This window comes from Marmota marmota, unplaced genomic scaffold, assembly GCF_001458135.2.
Source record: "Marmota marmota marmota unplaced genomic scaffold, marMar, whole genome shotgun sequence".
NCBI lineage: Eukaryota > Metazoa > Chordata > Mammalia > Rodentia > Sciuridae > Marmota > Marmota marmota.
This window is the reverse complement of record NW_025999969.1, coordinates 5300496-5317403: the sequence shown is the minus strand read 5'-3', so window position 1 is coordinate 5317403 and position 16908 is coordinate 5300496. Positions and strand designations below refer to the sequence as shown.

Here is a 16908-nt window from a genome sequence, read left to right as displayed (position 1 = left end):
CTCAAATAATGATAAATGAGTAGATCACTGAATCCTCATGAGATAAGCATGCAACCACCACACAGGTCAAGGGATAGATACCACAGTCATTGCACATTGACAGAATTGTTGTTGCTGTTTTTTAAAATATATTTTTAGTTGTTAATAGACATTTATTTGTTTGTTTATTTATTTATTTGGGGTGCTGAAAATCAAACCCAGCGCTCCACCACTAAGCTACAAATCTAGCCCAGCATCGTTTTTTGCAAAGTGAATACTTGCACAATTTTACATGGTAGAACCCAAGAGTGCTGCTAAGCATTTTAGATGTCACCTCAATCAACATCATCCCTTTACAAATAAGAAATCAGTTCCTAAGAAGGGATCAGGGAAGTGACTTACCTTAGGTCACAAAGCAAATTAAAGGAAGCACCAAGCCTTTAGGCTCCTCTCTCCTGTTCTGACTGCCACAAATTCCTAGGAAGGTTTAGCTGGCCTTCAGAGCAAGAGAAACCTGTTTGTTCTCCATGAGGACTCCTTTTTTCCATGAGTCTAAGGTTAGCTCTCTCCTGTGACCCTAAAGTCAGACTCTCAGCAGTTGTCTTGAAGGCACCACTCAAAACTGAGTCAAACCATCACTTATTCTATTAGGGCACCTGGCATATATACAGATAATACTTAAGTGAATTAATGAAAACATGCTTCATTACCTTCAGCAGATACTTTTCTAATTCCCCCTCTTCCATTTCCATGACAAGATTTTGGCCCATAACCTATAAGACGACCTTCCTTTTTTCGAAGGAGGTGGCCACACAGATGTGAGGGACCACTAACATTGTTACATGAGGAATAATAGAGGTACTACAGAAATTCAATTGAGAAGACAGAAAATGTACAGGACACTGATGACTCCCTTCCAAGTGTAAAAAAGGCTTGCCATAAAGAAAGACCATATTTGTTCCATCTGACCTTCGAAAGCACAAGAAGGATGAATGGACCTGTAGCATCTCATGACCAAGTTTCTCAAAAAAATCATTCACACCCACTCTGTTTTCATCCATGGTTTTCATTCACGTTGTAATCAACAGCAATCTTCTTCTCATCCCCAGAAGACCTTTCTCAACAAAGTTCTTGTGACTGAAACTAGTGGCTGCCCTTCATGCTATGTCTTCTTTCTTTGTCCCCCTCAATGCTGCTGATGGTTGTATCGACCCTGAAATTCTCATATCCTTCTGTTCCTTGGGACTGCCAGTTCCCAGTTGTTTTCATTCTACTTCTGTGTTCATGGCTTATAGCTTCCATCATGACAACCTACTGCTCATACGCTGATGTTTTTCAGAGCACACTACTGATGCTCTCATCTCCTTCATTCTCCTTGTTTAACTACAATCTCTAAATCTCTGACTCCTGCACCTGTGTCTCCAGTCAGCTCTCTCTTCCAAACTACAAATCATCTCTACAAAACTCAATTTAGTCATATCACTTTGGTTGACCAACAGGAACTTCCAATTAATCATATTCAAAAATGAACTTATCTTTAAGATTTCTTATAGCCTCTATAAACTTTTTCCTCTTTATTCCAATCTCAGTGAGGGAGATCACAGCTGTACACCTCCAAAGACCAGAAAATTCTCTGATGCTCTCTTCTTTTCCAATCCTAACCAACCTGTTATTTCATTACCTTTGAATTCCTCAATAACTACTAAACTCTCTACTTTGCTCCATTTCTATTGCCCACAGCCTCTACTTCATCTCTTGAGGATCATTATAAAGGCATTCTAACCGGCACCCCAACAATTTTACTCACTCTGATTTATATAGCACACAGCAGAAAGTAAGCCTTCCAAACATACAAACCGATTGTGCTCTCTTAACCCCCAATGGTCCTTACTATACTTTGAATAAAACCTGAGTTCCTAGGCAGGGTCAGTTCATGATCTGCACCTCTACCTACCAGACACTTGTCTCACCAAGTGTCTCCCCTCCCTTTCTTTCTCCCATCTCTCCTGCCCTGCCTCAGCACTCATACTCTTAGCTTCAGACATACTCTTCTATTAGTAGGTACACAAATTTACCAAGCTCCTTCTCATTTCCTTTACCCCACAGCTCCCTCTGTTCTTCTCATCTCAGCTTAGACAGCAGCTAGAGGCTACCTCCATTAATCTCATCTCATCAGTCAAGTACCTTCCACCACGTAGCCTTGTAGATTATGCCTACCCTGCAGAGTTCTTATACTGCATGAAGTTAGCTTGTCTGAACTTTCTCACTCTTCCCACTAGGCCATGAGGTCTTAGATGATAGCAATGGGATTCCATATACTGTGGTATCCTTAGCACCAGCTAGAGCACAGAGAATGCATTCATTATGTATTAGCTGAACAAACAAGTCTGTAATAAATATCTTCACACTGTGGACATTCTATAATAGAAAGTACAAAGGGACAGCCAGGTGAAGTGGTAGGTATCTGGAATCCCAGAGGCTTATGTGGGAGGGTCACCCTGACTTTGAGGCTAACCTGGGCAACTTAGTGAGACCCTGTCTCAAAAAAAAAAAAAAAAAAAGAGAGAGAGAAAAGATAAATTTGAAGTTCTTTCATCTAGACCCACCTCAGAATATACAGGTTCCCAGAAGCTTAGCATGAATGGAAGTTTAGAAATATGATTATACTATGCTGTCTGGCACAATGATCTTTTATCAGCTAATTCTCCATTTACTGCCTGAGATTGGGCTGAATGAGTACAGAAAAACTGAGCATGGGAAGAAACCACACCCTCATTTGTGAATGCATAACCCTTTTTGCAGCTCAGCATAGTACACCTCTCCACAGAGGATGTTATAGAAGGCATATACTCTAGAGACAGAAGCACTAAGCAAATACTCACATCACCTAAAACAACCCTAAGGAGTAAATATGAATCTCAGAGCCTTTTCTCAGAGCACATCTAGGAATGGAGGAAAGAGAGAGGAGGCTTACCTTGGAATCAATGGGCAAAGTTCAGAAGAAGGCATTAAAAGGGTAGAAAGAGACCAGAAAGGAAAGCAAGCCTGGGGTCTTAAAAATAGATACCGCTAACTTCTCATTTTGTTTGACATTATAACTGAGGGATAATTTGGGTTGTAATAGTGAACCATACATTAAACTCCTGAAACACTGAATGCTCAACAAGACAGCAAATCAGACGAAATAATTAACTATAAGAATGTGTTGAAATAATATCATTCTGAGGCCACTTTGACCCATTTCCACATCACTTGGGGGAGGAGGTTAACATTTGGAAGCCAGCCTGTTCTACAAGATGCCAGAAAGATTTAAATGGATCCAAAGAGCTCCACCCAGAGAGAAAAAAGGCAGGAGAGCCATAGCAATATACACAGCTCTTGGTAAAATAATGATATGCAGAACACAAAGACGGAGGAGAATGGTAGTTCTGCTCTAAGAGTGGCATTTAGATTCATTCTAAGATGAATTTTAAAAGGTGGACAGTTCAGAATACTAAAAAGTAAAATCTAAAAAATAGCTTTATATTTGTTTGCTGAAGACAGTAAGTAAGAAGCACAGATACGCAACAATGACTTTCAAAAATGGCCTTTTTCATTTCATTGTTTCACTAAAAAGTGAAAACAACAAAACACAATGCATATAATATAATTATATATGCCCATATATGCATAAATATGGCCAGAATATTAGGAAGTAAGGAAAGATGTATGTTTTTGTGTGTTCTGCCACAACTACTGTTAAAGCAATAAGCCGCAATAGCTAGCATACACACAGAATGAGTGTCCTGAGAAAACTACAACGCCTGCCTGAGAGTGGACACAATCCAAACACAATACACACATGGATGGAAATGTCACAGTGAAACTGGCCAGTTTGTACAACCAATATGTGTTTATGAAAAGAATGTATGCCCAAGACATTCACAGGCTCTTACTTCTGTGAGTGTCCATCTATCTCTAGGCTGCTTACTGGGGAGAGAAGACACTTGGATTTGATCAGTTCTTTTGTAAATATATGATTTTTGATCACAAAGTGACTAAGAGGGATGTAGGAGTAGGAACCATGGAAAGATCAATGCAAGTATTCCTTACACAGAATGGTCAGTACTGCCATCTTCATGTGTCACATGTACATGCTTGTAATAACCTCTCTTTTTTTCATTTTTATTTATATATGACAGAAGAATGCATTACAATTCTTATTACATATATAGAGCACAATTTTTCATATCTCTGCTTGTATACATGGTATATTCACACCAATTAGTGTCTTCACACCTGTACTTTGGATAATAATGATCATCACATTTCACCATCATTAATTACCCCATGACAACCTCTCCTTTAATCCACGAAAATGTATACACTGGTGCCGACCCTCTTTACATGATTTTTTGAAGGTCAAATGGAAAATGTGAAAGCACTTGGTAAGGAATAAAATGTCTTGATCTTGCATGTTTTGAAGAACCCTTTGTATTACCATAGAAGTAGGAGGCAACAAAATAACCTCTGAGCAGAGGCTCCTGGCAGTCCCTGAAAAATGCTAAGGGTAAAGCGAGGCTTCCTCTGCATTTATGGAAGGTGAATTACTATCCTGATGAGGTTAAAACTACTAGCGAGCTGGTGAGGTGATGATAGGAAGGAGAGACAGTGTGTTTATACCAGGGTTGTGCCAAGTCTTTCCAAAAGGCAATGTTCCTCCTAGTCCAGGGTCCTAGAGAAGGTGATACCCAGACTCAAGTGCACTCTGTTGATTGCTGCCTCTAGAGCACAGAAGAGCAGCAACAAAACATCTGTGCTCACATAGCATGGCCTGTTTGTGAATGGAGACATCAAGTGACTGAATAAGGTTGACCACTCCCAAGCCTTCTCTTTTTACATAGATGTGACCAAAAATGGGCTGGTCCACAGTATTATGGTTTGTAAAAATAGTAATAATGTCTCATTTTTAATTAATGAATAATGCCAGAAAATTTAAAACTAGCTGTAGTTTAAGTCAAATATTATATAGTCATAGTAACTAATATACAAATGTAGTAGAACAAAATCTGTGGAAAATATTTTTAAACCAAGAAATAAAATAGGACACAGCACATAGTATGGCTCTAAATTTTATAAAGTAAAATATAGATGTATATAAAAGAAAGTTTAGGAGGACACACATCAAAATGTTAATACTGGTTTTCTCTGAGTAGTGAGATAAGAAATTATTTGTCCCTTAATTATTATTTTTCTAATTTTCTACAAAGAAAATGTTCTACAGAATATTAAAAGAGCAAAAATATTGTTCTAGTAAAAGTTAGTAAAAGTATTTGAAAAAATGAAAGGTTATTTTTTAAGCACCCACATTTTTATTGCAGACATCCTTTCCAGCCCCTGACATTAAGGGAAAAGAATTCTGTTTCATACAGAAAATACATCAAAATTTGGCTATCAGAAAATCTCCAAAACTCCAAGTCAGAAGAAGACTAAAATTAATACCCACAGACAGACAATTTCTTATGCATGGATGGATGTCTTAGCTAAGGATTATCAGGTAGTGGATTTAATCTGCCCACTGATATGTAAAAGCTACATTCAGGAAATAAAATCAAAGAAGTTCGGAGAGATGGAGAAATATGGTGTCTCTTGGGCAAGACTTTTCTCACAACAAGTTATGAAACAGCTATGGAGGCCAAGAAGTTACAAACCTGTTATGTAAATGCATGAGGGAAAAGGGAGGGGGAATGTTTGTCTTAGGTAAGTCCAATGAACTTCCAATGAACACATCCTCTGAGAATGAAGTCTTTTAGTCACAGAAGGACTAGACATCACGATTTGGCAGAAGTTCTTGTCTTCACAGAAAAAGTCATATCCAGCAAGTGATGTGAAAGAGAAAGAAGAGACAGGGGTGATTTTATTTTAAACAGAGACCTGGGAGAAAAGGTCGTAAAGGAGGATTATTGAAGGGAGAGATTTCACAGAGACCTTTCTTCGAACTTAGGCCTCAACAGAAGCCAGGATCAAAAAACAGTGGGATAAAAGAGATTAGCAGGCAATACCTGCTTCTTTCCTCCTTTATTGTGCTAAAGAGTTAGAAGTCGTATCATAGCCCACCTTTCTCTAAGAAGTCAGAGTAAGATGTCTGGCCAATGTCCCAACACATATCACTAAACGTCCTTCATGCCTTCTAACACTTTAGTGAGTCTTCTGACTTCAGGGTTTCTCTCTGAAATGAATCTTCACTGTAGTAGAGATGACATTATTTATATTGTTTTGAACATAGTTCTTTCTTTCATCGTTTGTTTTTATTTCCTTGCCTTTTGCAAAACTTCAGTTTTCGTCTGTTTCCTACTGTGGCCCCTCCATGAGCTGCTTAGTAGAAGAGGCTAAACTATACAATTCAGCTTCCTCCACTGGAGCTTGAAAGATGCCTTTTCTTCTGATTTAAACACACTGTGTTGGTGATGTATTAAGATCACTCACCTACAACTCAAAGACACAAGTGTCAGGAAAATTAATTAAGCCAATCCTTTCACAAGATAATGGACAGAGCAGTAAGACAAAATTGATTCATTTCATGCAATCAATATCTTTATCAGGAAATAGACTGGCATAACAGAAAAAGCTTTGGGATCAGACCTGGCTATGAATCTAGGTTGTACAGTTTACAGCTTCCTGGGGTTAGACAGCAATTAAAACTCCTTAGATTCAGTTTTCTCAAATTTGAAATAGACCCAATATATATCTTGCAGAATACTGTAAGAATCAGGTGGGCTAATAGATCTAAAGACCTAGCAATGTTCCTAAAATACAGTATGGATTCAAAGCATAGTTTTAAAGTTAAGCAGGGAAAGGAAGGCTAGAAGGAGTATAATAATCAACTGAGTTTATGTGAGAAGAACCTGTAAACAATTGGGAGCAGAGTACATGAAATTTAATAAAGATGGGAAAAGCCTAAAGTAGCAAGAGTCGGGAATTCTTGGTTCAAAATTAAGCCACGGCTCTTCTCTGATCATCATTTTTCCTGGTTTTGTTGTTGTTGTTGTTATTTCCCTGTGTACTGGGAATATATTGAACTACTTGGACATCAGTTTCCCTCCAACTCTGTTAGCCTAGGACTTTACACGGGCCGGGATAGAGCCTCTATTTCAAACCAACTTGAGGAACTAAAAGGTCATTTACAAGTGAAAATAACAAGACTAAAAGGGCTGAAATATATCTGCATTTCCTTTAACTCACGAAAAGTCACATTTTCTAGTCCTTGGTTATATGTTTGTAGAAATTTATATCTTTAACTGCAACAGGAAGAGGAAATCAATAAAACCAAATTACCAGATTTTTTTTTGGGGGGGGGGATTGATTTTTTAATTCAACAAGCAAGAAACACTGCAAGGTAAGAACAACCTGTCTGGTTTCATTGGCTGTTCCAGCCAACCAATGGGGATCTTGCGAGGACCAAGCTTTCTAGCCTAAGGTTTTGTCCAGATAGTCCTAGTCAACTGAAGTGGAATTTCCTTCCCAGCACAACTAAACACAGCACTGTAGGCCATTTCCTTTTCTCCACTCTCTGAACAAAACAGCCACAGCCTCCTGAATCCCTTTACATAGTAAAAGCTGCCATAGCGAAATCATATCATCCAGCGCAAGGATTTTGATCTTTGTCCATTCATTATGCTACTGTAGTTCAATGATAAATAAAAAATAGATCTTGTATGGAGTATAGAACCCAGTAGAAGGGAGAATTAATTAAGCATCTCTCAACTCAAATCAGAGAAACTTAAAATTAAAGTTTCACACTATGTATTATCCATAACCATAGTATAATATAATGCAACACTTAGAAATCATATTTTAAGACAATTAAATGTTGATAAAGACTCACAGAATAATGCTAAATGAAAAAAGTAGAGTCTTAAACTACACATACCCCATGGTTTTATTGTGAGAACCTGAAGAATAAATAAATAAGCAAAGAAAAATATTAGAACTGACAAACTTGAAGTGTCCAAGGGAGCTTATCCTGGGAGAGGGAGGTAATAAAAAATGTAGAATAATCTTGTAAATATGTATTGACACTAAGACATATATTATTGTGAAACAAAATGCATACTACAAAATAGTATATTAAAAATGACCCATTTATGATCAGAAGTACACACACTAAAATGTTATGAATGATTATTTCTGCATAACAGGGTGAAGGATGATTTTTATTTTCTTCTTTATACTTTTCCAAATCTTCTGGTGTTTTTCACACTAAGCACACATTATTCTTATAACTGAGGGGAGGAATTTTTAAAAATATTGATTCAAAGAGGTGAACCAAAAGATGTAAAGCTATGGGTACAGAAGTTGATAAGTAAGCAAGGAATCATAGAAGTCCCATTTAAGGTAATAGTGATTCAAGGAGCTTAGAAGGCTACATGTAGATCAGAGGTCACATTCATGATTTGATGACAAGGATAACCAAGATAACAGGCAAAAGCTACTACTGCATTGATAGATGTTTACTCATAGGGATTAATAATAACAATAATTTGTATCCATTCAGTTTTTCTTACTATGTTCTAGACTACACATAAAAGCAAAGAAGGAAAAAAAGCTTAAACTCACTATGAAAGAAAATGGAAATAAATAATTCCAATCTATAGTCTTTATGATTTTTCTACTTTTATCTTTCACAACATCAACATTTTCTACTTCAAAAATGGAGTTATGCTACAAAAAATTGTTTACAAACTGTCTTTTATACTCAATATGTAAAAGGATATCAATACTGACAAAGGTAGCAACACTTACTAAGTAGGTACCATGCACTAAGCACTTGACTTTACCTCATTTTTAAGTCATTCTCTCCCTGTGCTTTAGGTACTACAAGTATCCTAATTTCTAGATTAGGAGATTGAAACTTAGAAAGCTGATGAACTTCTCAGTCACACAGGTACTAAGTGCTCTTAGTTGATCAAAAGCTTTTCTGACCCAAGCCTGTTTTCCCTAATATTAGTACAGCTACACTAATTAATTAATTAATAATGTCTTTATACTAGAAAACTACGAAAGGATCAGATTTTACATGCCTGAAGGTCTATTTTTCTGAAGGTCAGCATAAAGTTTCATAATTTTTAAAACTAATGGCTTAAAAAAGTAAGACCAATGTTCGTTTTACTTTGACCTATATTTTTTTAAGTTATGAGATTTTAAAGGTTGGAATGTATAGGTATGGTTGAACTTTTTTATTAGTTTCATCTTCTTTGACTTACTGATCAGCAAGAGTTCTTCATTTATTAAATGTGTTATCAATTAAATGCTTATGATATCAGCAGTTGTTAATGATAAGGCTGATACTATAAGAGGTATAGGCATGAGTAATGATAATGTCAGATTTTCAAGATGTACACATCAGTTAGATACATTTGTGTATCCCAAATTCAAGAGAAAAATGACCACAGTAACTGGTTTCTGAAATTTTACATCTGATTTGCTTAATTAACTCTTCATGTAGGAATGGCTAGAAGTTGAGTTCTCCAATTTTTTCTCTGTGTAATGAAGATCAGCCTCTCAAGTGCTATGACAAACGAATTAAAAGAGTGTCTAACCTAATTCATTAATTAAAATACATTTGGGGAAAAGTTCTCTGGGCTAATCTCTGTGTTAGGGAAAGGAAAGAGGTGGAGACTAGGATGAAACCTACAAATACAATTTTTTACCTTGAGAAGCACAAAGTCTGTAAAAGAATCAGATTGGCAAATAGATAATCACAAGATGACTGGATTAAAGGACTAGACAGTCATCTGAAAAAGGTGCAATTGGAGCATTCTAGATGTACCACAGAGTCACACTTTGTCTGGATGCCTATGGATACAGGAGCTCTTTCACAAGGCAAGCCTCTGGAGAGACACCAAGGACCCAGGACAACCAGCTGCTAGAAGACAGGATTATATATTTGATGGGGGAGGAAAGCCACCATTAGAGGAAGAGACAAATGATGTGCAAAGTTTTATATTCTATACAGGCTGGGTTCTGTCAAAATAGCTATGTTTCAGTGTATCCCTTCTCAGAAAGACTCGCAATATCCCAACTGGGAATAAAGTAGGTGGAAGCACTTTTCTATGCTTCCTTAAGTGAGTATGAGCTTCAAGTGGATAGAAAGAAGACAATATAAAGAGGCATCATGGATGTTGGTAGGTAGACACAAATTCACCACTAGTGAAAAAAAAAATTGATGTGAGATCAGCCCTACAGTAAAGGCATGAATAGCTACATTCCCATTTGCCAGAATGTAGGTGCTTCAACCTGAAGCCTGTACTTGGAAGAATACTTTCAAATACTGCAAGTTTTCATTGATGTAGATACTAAATTCTTATCTCCCCAAGACTCCAAACATTCTACAGTTGATGTAAAATCTCCTTCAGTTCAACATTGCTGGGAAGTGTAAATTCCCTGAGACTTGTTAAATGGCATTATACAGCAATGAAGTGAAGATTTAATAGAGAACTGTAGTGTTTGAAGTGATCTCCAACATTAGCTGGGTAGAGACAAGCAGAGAAGAGAACCATGATCTTAATTTTCAGAACTCAGGTTTAAATCCCACCTACTATTAATTTACTATGTGATTTGGGGCAGATGATCTTAGCCCCTAAACTTTATTTTCCTTACCTGTTAAAATATAAGATAATGACCCTTACCAGAACTACTTCACAGTTGTAGAAAAATTAAATAAAATACTCCAAAGGCATTAATCAAATTACAAGCTCCGTCAAAATATATTCTAGATTCATTCTCCCACTTTAAAAAAAAAGAAGCCTTTCACTTTCTCTTCCAGATATTTCCTATTTTCCACTTACAAATAAGCTCCTTGGAAAAACATCTATATCCGCCATCTCCAAGACCTCTTCTTCTATTCTCTCTCAAGCCCCCTCAAGCCCCAGTGCTACATGTTCTGTTTTCAGAAATTTTCCAGCTCCCCCTTTTAGCATCATCTGTCCCACCCAATCACTTTCTCTTTCTTGGATGATTTCCCCCATTTGTTCCAGGACACACCATGCTCACCCAGTGTTGACTACCTCTCAGCCTGTTCCTCCTCCATTTCCTCTCTTGATTCTAGTGAAACCAGAGGGGAGCGCAGGGCAGAGGTTGTAAGAGTGTTGTGCATCAGAGTGTAGATGACAAGGAGGCTCATTGTCCTGGACAGATGTCATTATCACCATGTGCTGTAGATCCTAAATGAATTATATGATATGTCACCCCACTATGCTGGTTGGGAACCTTCCCACCATGTCCCTTCCTATTTGTTACAGTGAGTTATTCTCACTTTTGAACCCCAAACATTGCAGCATCTCAGAAGGCAGTCATAAATGTCTTTTTCTTTCTGTCTATACCCACTCCTTTGATGATTGTATTTAATTTCATTGTTGTAAATATCATGAATGTATTAATGACTGCCAATTTTTATCTTTAGCTCAGATATCTTCACTGAATTCCAGATTCATATATGAATTCACAACTCAAAATCTCAAACCTTACCTATCCAAATGTAAGCTCCTGACATGCCTTCAAAAACATGTTTCTCTTATACTATTTACCCCAATAAAAGCTGTTCCTCTCTACCATCTGCTCCAGAAAAATCATAGGATTGTCCTTGACTTACTCCTGTATCATGATTTCCCATATAGTCAATCAATCACCAGAATCTAAATGTTCTCCTCATGCCCATGACTACATAGTTTGTCCACACTTCCACATTACTTATCCAGATCAAAGCACTAACTCCCTAAGGACCCTTCCTGCTTCTGTCTACCCTCCCCATTCCACCCTGATCTGTCCTCAAACCACAGATAGAGGGTTCTTTTGAAATGTAAGTCAAACTATTTGCTCCACTGCCCAAATCTGCAAATGTTTTCCATTTCATTCAGAGTGAATGTCCATACCTGACAGGTGCATGGCTTATCACTGCCTCCTACCACCATGCCAGGATCTTCTTTCTAATATAATATTCATGTTTTATTTTTCAAAGGTGCCAGTGGGAATGCTCCTGCCTCAGAGTCACTGTTCCAGCTGCAGAGAATGCTTGTTCCCTGATGCTGGTATGACAGATTCCCTCATACTGTAAGGGTTATTCAAGTAGAGTCTTATTCCTTCCCTGAGTACCCTTCCCGAGATCTCAGCTACCCCCAACTTCCTATTCATAACTTTCTCTCTTCTATAATATTTCATATTTCATATATATGTTACCAATTGATTTTATTTTCCATCTGTCTCACCAAAATGTATTTTCCTTGAAAGCAGGAATTATTCTTTATGTCACTACTGCTCTTATCAGAACTATTTATGGTGTTGTAAAAAAGATGAAAACTAGAACTTATATCCAGCAAATAGTTTTGAATGAATGAATTTTGAACAGAGTCTTAATTAAACAGGTATTCAATAGTTTTAAACAAATGACTTGTTCATATTCTCCACTTTGTTCTGCATCTCATCATCTGTGAATCTCCCTTGAAGCACAGACCTTTGAGATACAGGGATAATTCCAAGTCATCCCACAAGACTGTGTGCTTGAAAATGAGAAACTTTTGATTATTTACAAAATATCTTGACACTGGGGTTGTATGAGCAATTGCTGTGGTGACCAGAGAAACGCTTTGCAAAATAAGAACCTTCCCTTCACGAATTCAACCCAGGAATATTGTGAACCACAGTGAAGCACTCACATATTAGTTATATATTATGGAAGAATACAGGGTCAGGAGATCCCAAGAACCTTCTATAATTATTCTACAGGTAGAATGTGCTCTCCAGACCAAAGAATGAAGTTCATCAAGCAAAAATAACTCTCCCCATCACATAAGTTAGAAGAACCTATGCAACTTCACTTTTCTCATTTTCAGATAACCCAGAATAGACTTTCTTTGATAGAAAGGTGGGGGGAACCAAAAGGAATCTCTATCACTTTAAAAAATATTTCTCAATGTATTTTAAAAATATTTTCATCAACTTTTCTGATTCCAGTGTAGATTACCACCTTGCCTCCTGCACTTAGCATCTAATATTGTCCACTATATTGCCAGTGCTAAATTCTGCTTTTTTCCCATTAATTCTCCTGAAAAACTTGGAGAAGAGTTAAACTACATGTTAAAGGTGCTCTGTTACTAACAAATTATGAAGCTGCATAGACATGAGCACAGACCAGTGTTTGGCTAATAGTCATAGTGCTCATTGGATTCACCATGTTGTACCTGAAGGAAACCCTTATCCCTGCAACTCAGCATCCACCATCTGGTGTAGAATCAGATATCTAGCCTCATTCTACTTCAGTCCACTGGCCCTAGGCATAGCCACAGTGAATGCTTTCTTAAGTGTATTTCAAGCAGTATGGAATTGAGTTTGCTTAAACTCTTCTTTTGCTGGAAAATCTTCTCACCTTTATGTAAAAAGTCTAGCTCAAATGCCACTTTCTAACCACAGCATTTGCTTTCTTCTTGCATCATTTATTTATGTACTTACTTATTTTTCATTCTGTTTTGTTTTGTTCATTTGTATACATGTTTTCATTACTGAATGGAAGATCCTTTGGGGAAGAGTCACTATATTTTATTCCTATATCCTTAAACTTAAGGACATATATCAAGTGGTCAAGGGGTGACTATTTATTAATGGAGATATGATACAAAAGATATCATTGGCCAAGTTTTCAGGACTTCAGTCATTTATTTTATATTCTTTGGATAGAGCACCATGTTGCTATCCATATGCTATTGTACATCAAAACTTCTTTCCTTATTTCTACGAAATTGTTGTCTTGAGTAAAGGGCCTTATTCAGCAAGTGTCAGATTTCCTTCCTACTCTCTGGAGATTATGCTGACACAGTATCAACCTGTTTAATACTTCAGTTTGCAAATAACTGAGTTTGATATCCATCTCAAGAAAATATTGTGGGTAGGTATCAGAACTCAAGGTTTGTTCTGTTGAAGCCATCCTATCTACCCCTACCTCTTACATAATGAGAGGTTAGGGCCAAGGAATTAATTTCACCTACTTCCTTGTGACAATGATCACAAGTTAGGCTATTGATGTGTAGAGCTAAATTTCCTTTGAAAGAGAATTATTTAGGGGAATTCCAACACCTAAGAGGTTAGACAAAATCAGTGGGACAAACTAAAATACCTGGTAGCTTAAATGGGGGCTGAAAACGCCTGGGGAGCACATGCTCCCTCCACAGGAAGCAGAAGCTGCCCAAACACAGCTGGTGTGTGGATCCATATCTTGTTTGATAACAAACCCCCTGGTCCTCCTAAACAATGAGATATTTGGATTTTTACAAGAAATTCCAGGACATTGAATACTTGCAACTAGTTTGATTTTATTTAACACTCAAGCGCATTAAAAAACAAACACATTTACATGCTGTATTCACTTGTAGCTGCTGGACTGCAACCTCTGGATTAAATGAAGCCTTAAACTTGACCCTGCCAATAGATTCTATAATGTTGAATAAAAAATTAACTAGCATGAAAATTCTGAAACTATTGAACTGAATGATATCTGTTTAAAAGAATCCTGACACAGTATCAGCCAGCTTAATACTTCAGTTTGCAAATAACTGAGTTTGATATCCAAGATATCAAACTCCAAATTAGCTGAATTAAATGAGGGCACCACCACCTTTTGCCCATTTCCTATCCTACACCTAATAAGTGGTTCCAAAATTTGGTTGAAACAAATATTTCACAAAAACAAAGTCAAATTCCCCTACTCTACAAGGTATAATGACATTACCACTAGAGATGCTAAGCAAAGTCAAAGGGCCAAAAACTTTGAAGTGAAAGGAATGTTATAGGACACCTGAGTACAATCTCCATAATGACACAGGTTAATGCTGTGGCTTTGGGATTCCCAGCACCATTCACTAATTGTCATGGTCAGTGGAAGAGTAAGAGACATGCATTTAACTTGTGATTCCAACAATCACATTTTGTTCATATCACTTCATCTTTCTGGAACAAGTTTCTCTATTTTGTCTAAGGTCATTGATTGAACAATTTCTTCAGTATGCTTCTAGCTGGGAAGACAAGAAGAATATACAGAAGAATGCCAAAGACTATGCGGCATTGCCACCCAGTGCATTGTGGTGGGTCCACAGGGAAGAATATTATTATTTGCACTGCTATAACAAACCCAAACTGATAGATTCTCTCTTTCTCTCTCTGTCTCTCTGTCTCTCTTTCTCTCTTACACACACACACACACACACACACACGAAACATTTCATTTCACAACTAAAAATGAGTTAACCTTTTGAGCACAAAGAGGAAAATGATAGTTCTAAAATTAGCATCTTAAAAAAATAAACTACATAATCACTGAAGATGAGATTTTCTTAAAACTGTAGAACAATGAGATAAGATGATAACTGTCATAAGAGAGGAAATTGCAAGAGTCAGTTTGAAAGGATTTGGGGGTGTCCCCCCCCTACACCGTTAAGGTTTGCTTTTTCACATACCACAGAAAGACTGAAAAGCTCAAATGTTTCCCAAGGGCCTTGTGATCTGTGCTTTACAATGCTGCTGCTGACATTAGAAGAATGTCATTCAGCCCCAAATTAAAATCTGCTTATACAGAGATTTAAAGCATTTACCAGGCTCCACATAGTCATGTCTCTCCCATTTGCATATCATTTTTCAGTTTATAAGATCTTTTTACATACATGCTCTCATTTGTTGTTTCTGAAAACAGCCCTGTGTGACAGAGCCTATATATCATTATAAAGTCACTCTCAGGTGAATTAAAAACATATCCTTCTCAACCTGCATGCCAAGAAGTAATCACCTTTTGTTCACCACTTGAAAGTTCAGGGAGCCCTTTCACTTTGGGCTTTTCAGATTAAGGTGTGACCCTGCTGGGTAGTACAGCAGAGGAAGAGAGAAGGGGGATACAGACCTCTTGCTGGCCTTAACCTGCTGCTCAGACTTGAATCAGATCACATCAACTGACTAAGCCTCAGTTCACTGAATCACTAAATGGAGAAAATTATACCCATCCCACCCTGTTCACAAAGCAGTCAAGATCAAAGTCGATATATAGATAAGGTTGATAAAGTTGATATATAGATAAGGTCTACAAACCTCATCCACCCTGGCCAGTGAGGAAGAATAAAGGAATTTCACATGGTCATGCAAAACTATGAGCCTAGATCAAATTGTAAGTCCATGGTGGGGGTGGCCAGAGACTCAGCCTAAGCAATAGGAGCTATCAGCTCATAGAGAGACACCCCATTTCTATAAAATCAGCAGCCACCTAGTCTTACCTGGCTAGGCTGTGGCCAGTCCTCAAGGCTCTTCTTTCTTTACCTGGACAAAGGCAGGTAGACCACAAATATAGTGGCCACTGGAGGTATGGCTGGTTCAGATGAAGCCAAACAGGAGAGTCCCCAGTGCTAACAATCCAATCTGATCAGAAACTCACCTACCAAGTTGGCTGAGAGTTAAGTACTCACTCTCAAACAAAGGGTCAAATAAAAGGAAAGAAAATGTTTACAGGGTGGAACTTAACCTGTCAGAGGCAAGGAATTGGGTTTGTGGGTGGGAACTTTCTGGTTCTGCAATGACACACCTCTCCTGTCCTCTCCCTCAGGCAGTCCTGGGTTTTCTTGCCAACTTCCTCATTGATTGACATCTGACCATGGTGAGCAGGAGTAGTCTTCCGTCCCTTCTTGCATTGCATCTATGTGTTCCCAAGGACAATAATAAAGCTCAAGTCTCAGGCCTACATTCCTACTAATAATATTCTTCATGATGATTTGATTTATTGGATATTGGTGATTTTTAAACATCACCATCACTTTTATATCATATATGTAGAAGACATGTATATCAGTATGTGAGAACAGACACATGTACACATGGAATGACTTTTCAGGCTTCCTATTGGAGAATTTGTCATGTGACATTGTT

General features: G+C 37.6%; 1 protein-coding gene across 1 annotated transcript in view; it reads right to left on the bottom strand.

Annotated features, from left to right (window-relative positions):
* The window catches only part of Tprg1 (tumor protein p63 regulated 1), a 130734-nt gene extending 114249 nt beyond the window's left edge, over positions 1–16485 (bottom strand). Inside the window, exon 1 of the mRNA XM_015499987.2 lies at positions 16263–16485. The gene's annotated coding sequence lies outside the window, so the exon portion shown is untranslated. The remainder of the gene's footprint in view (positions 1–16262) is intronic.
* Between the last annotated feature and the right edge of the window lie 423 nt (positions 16486–16908).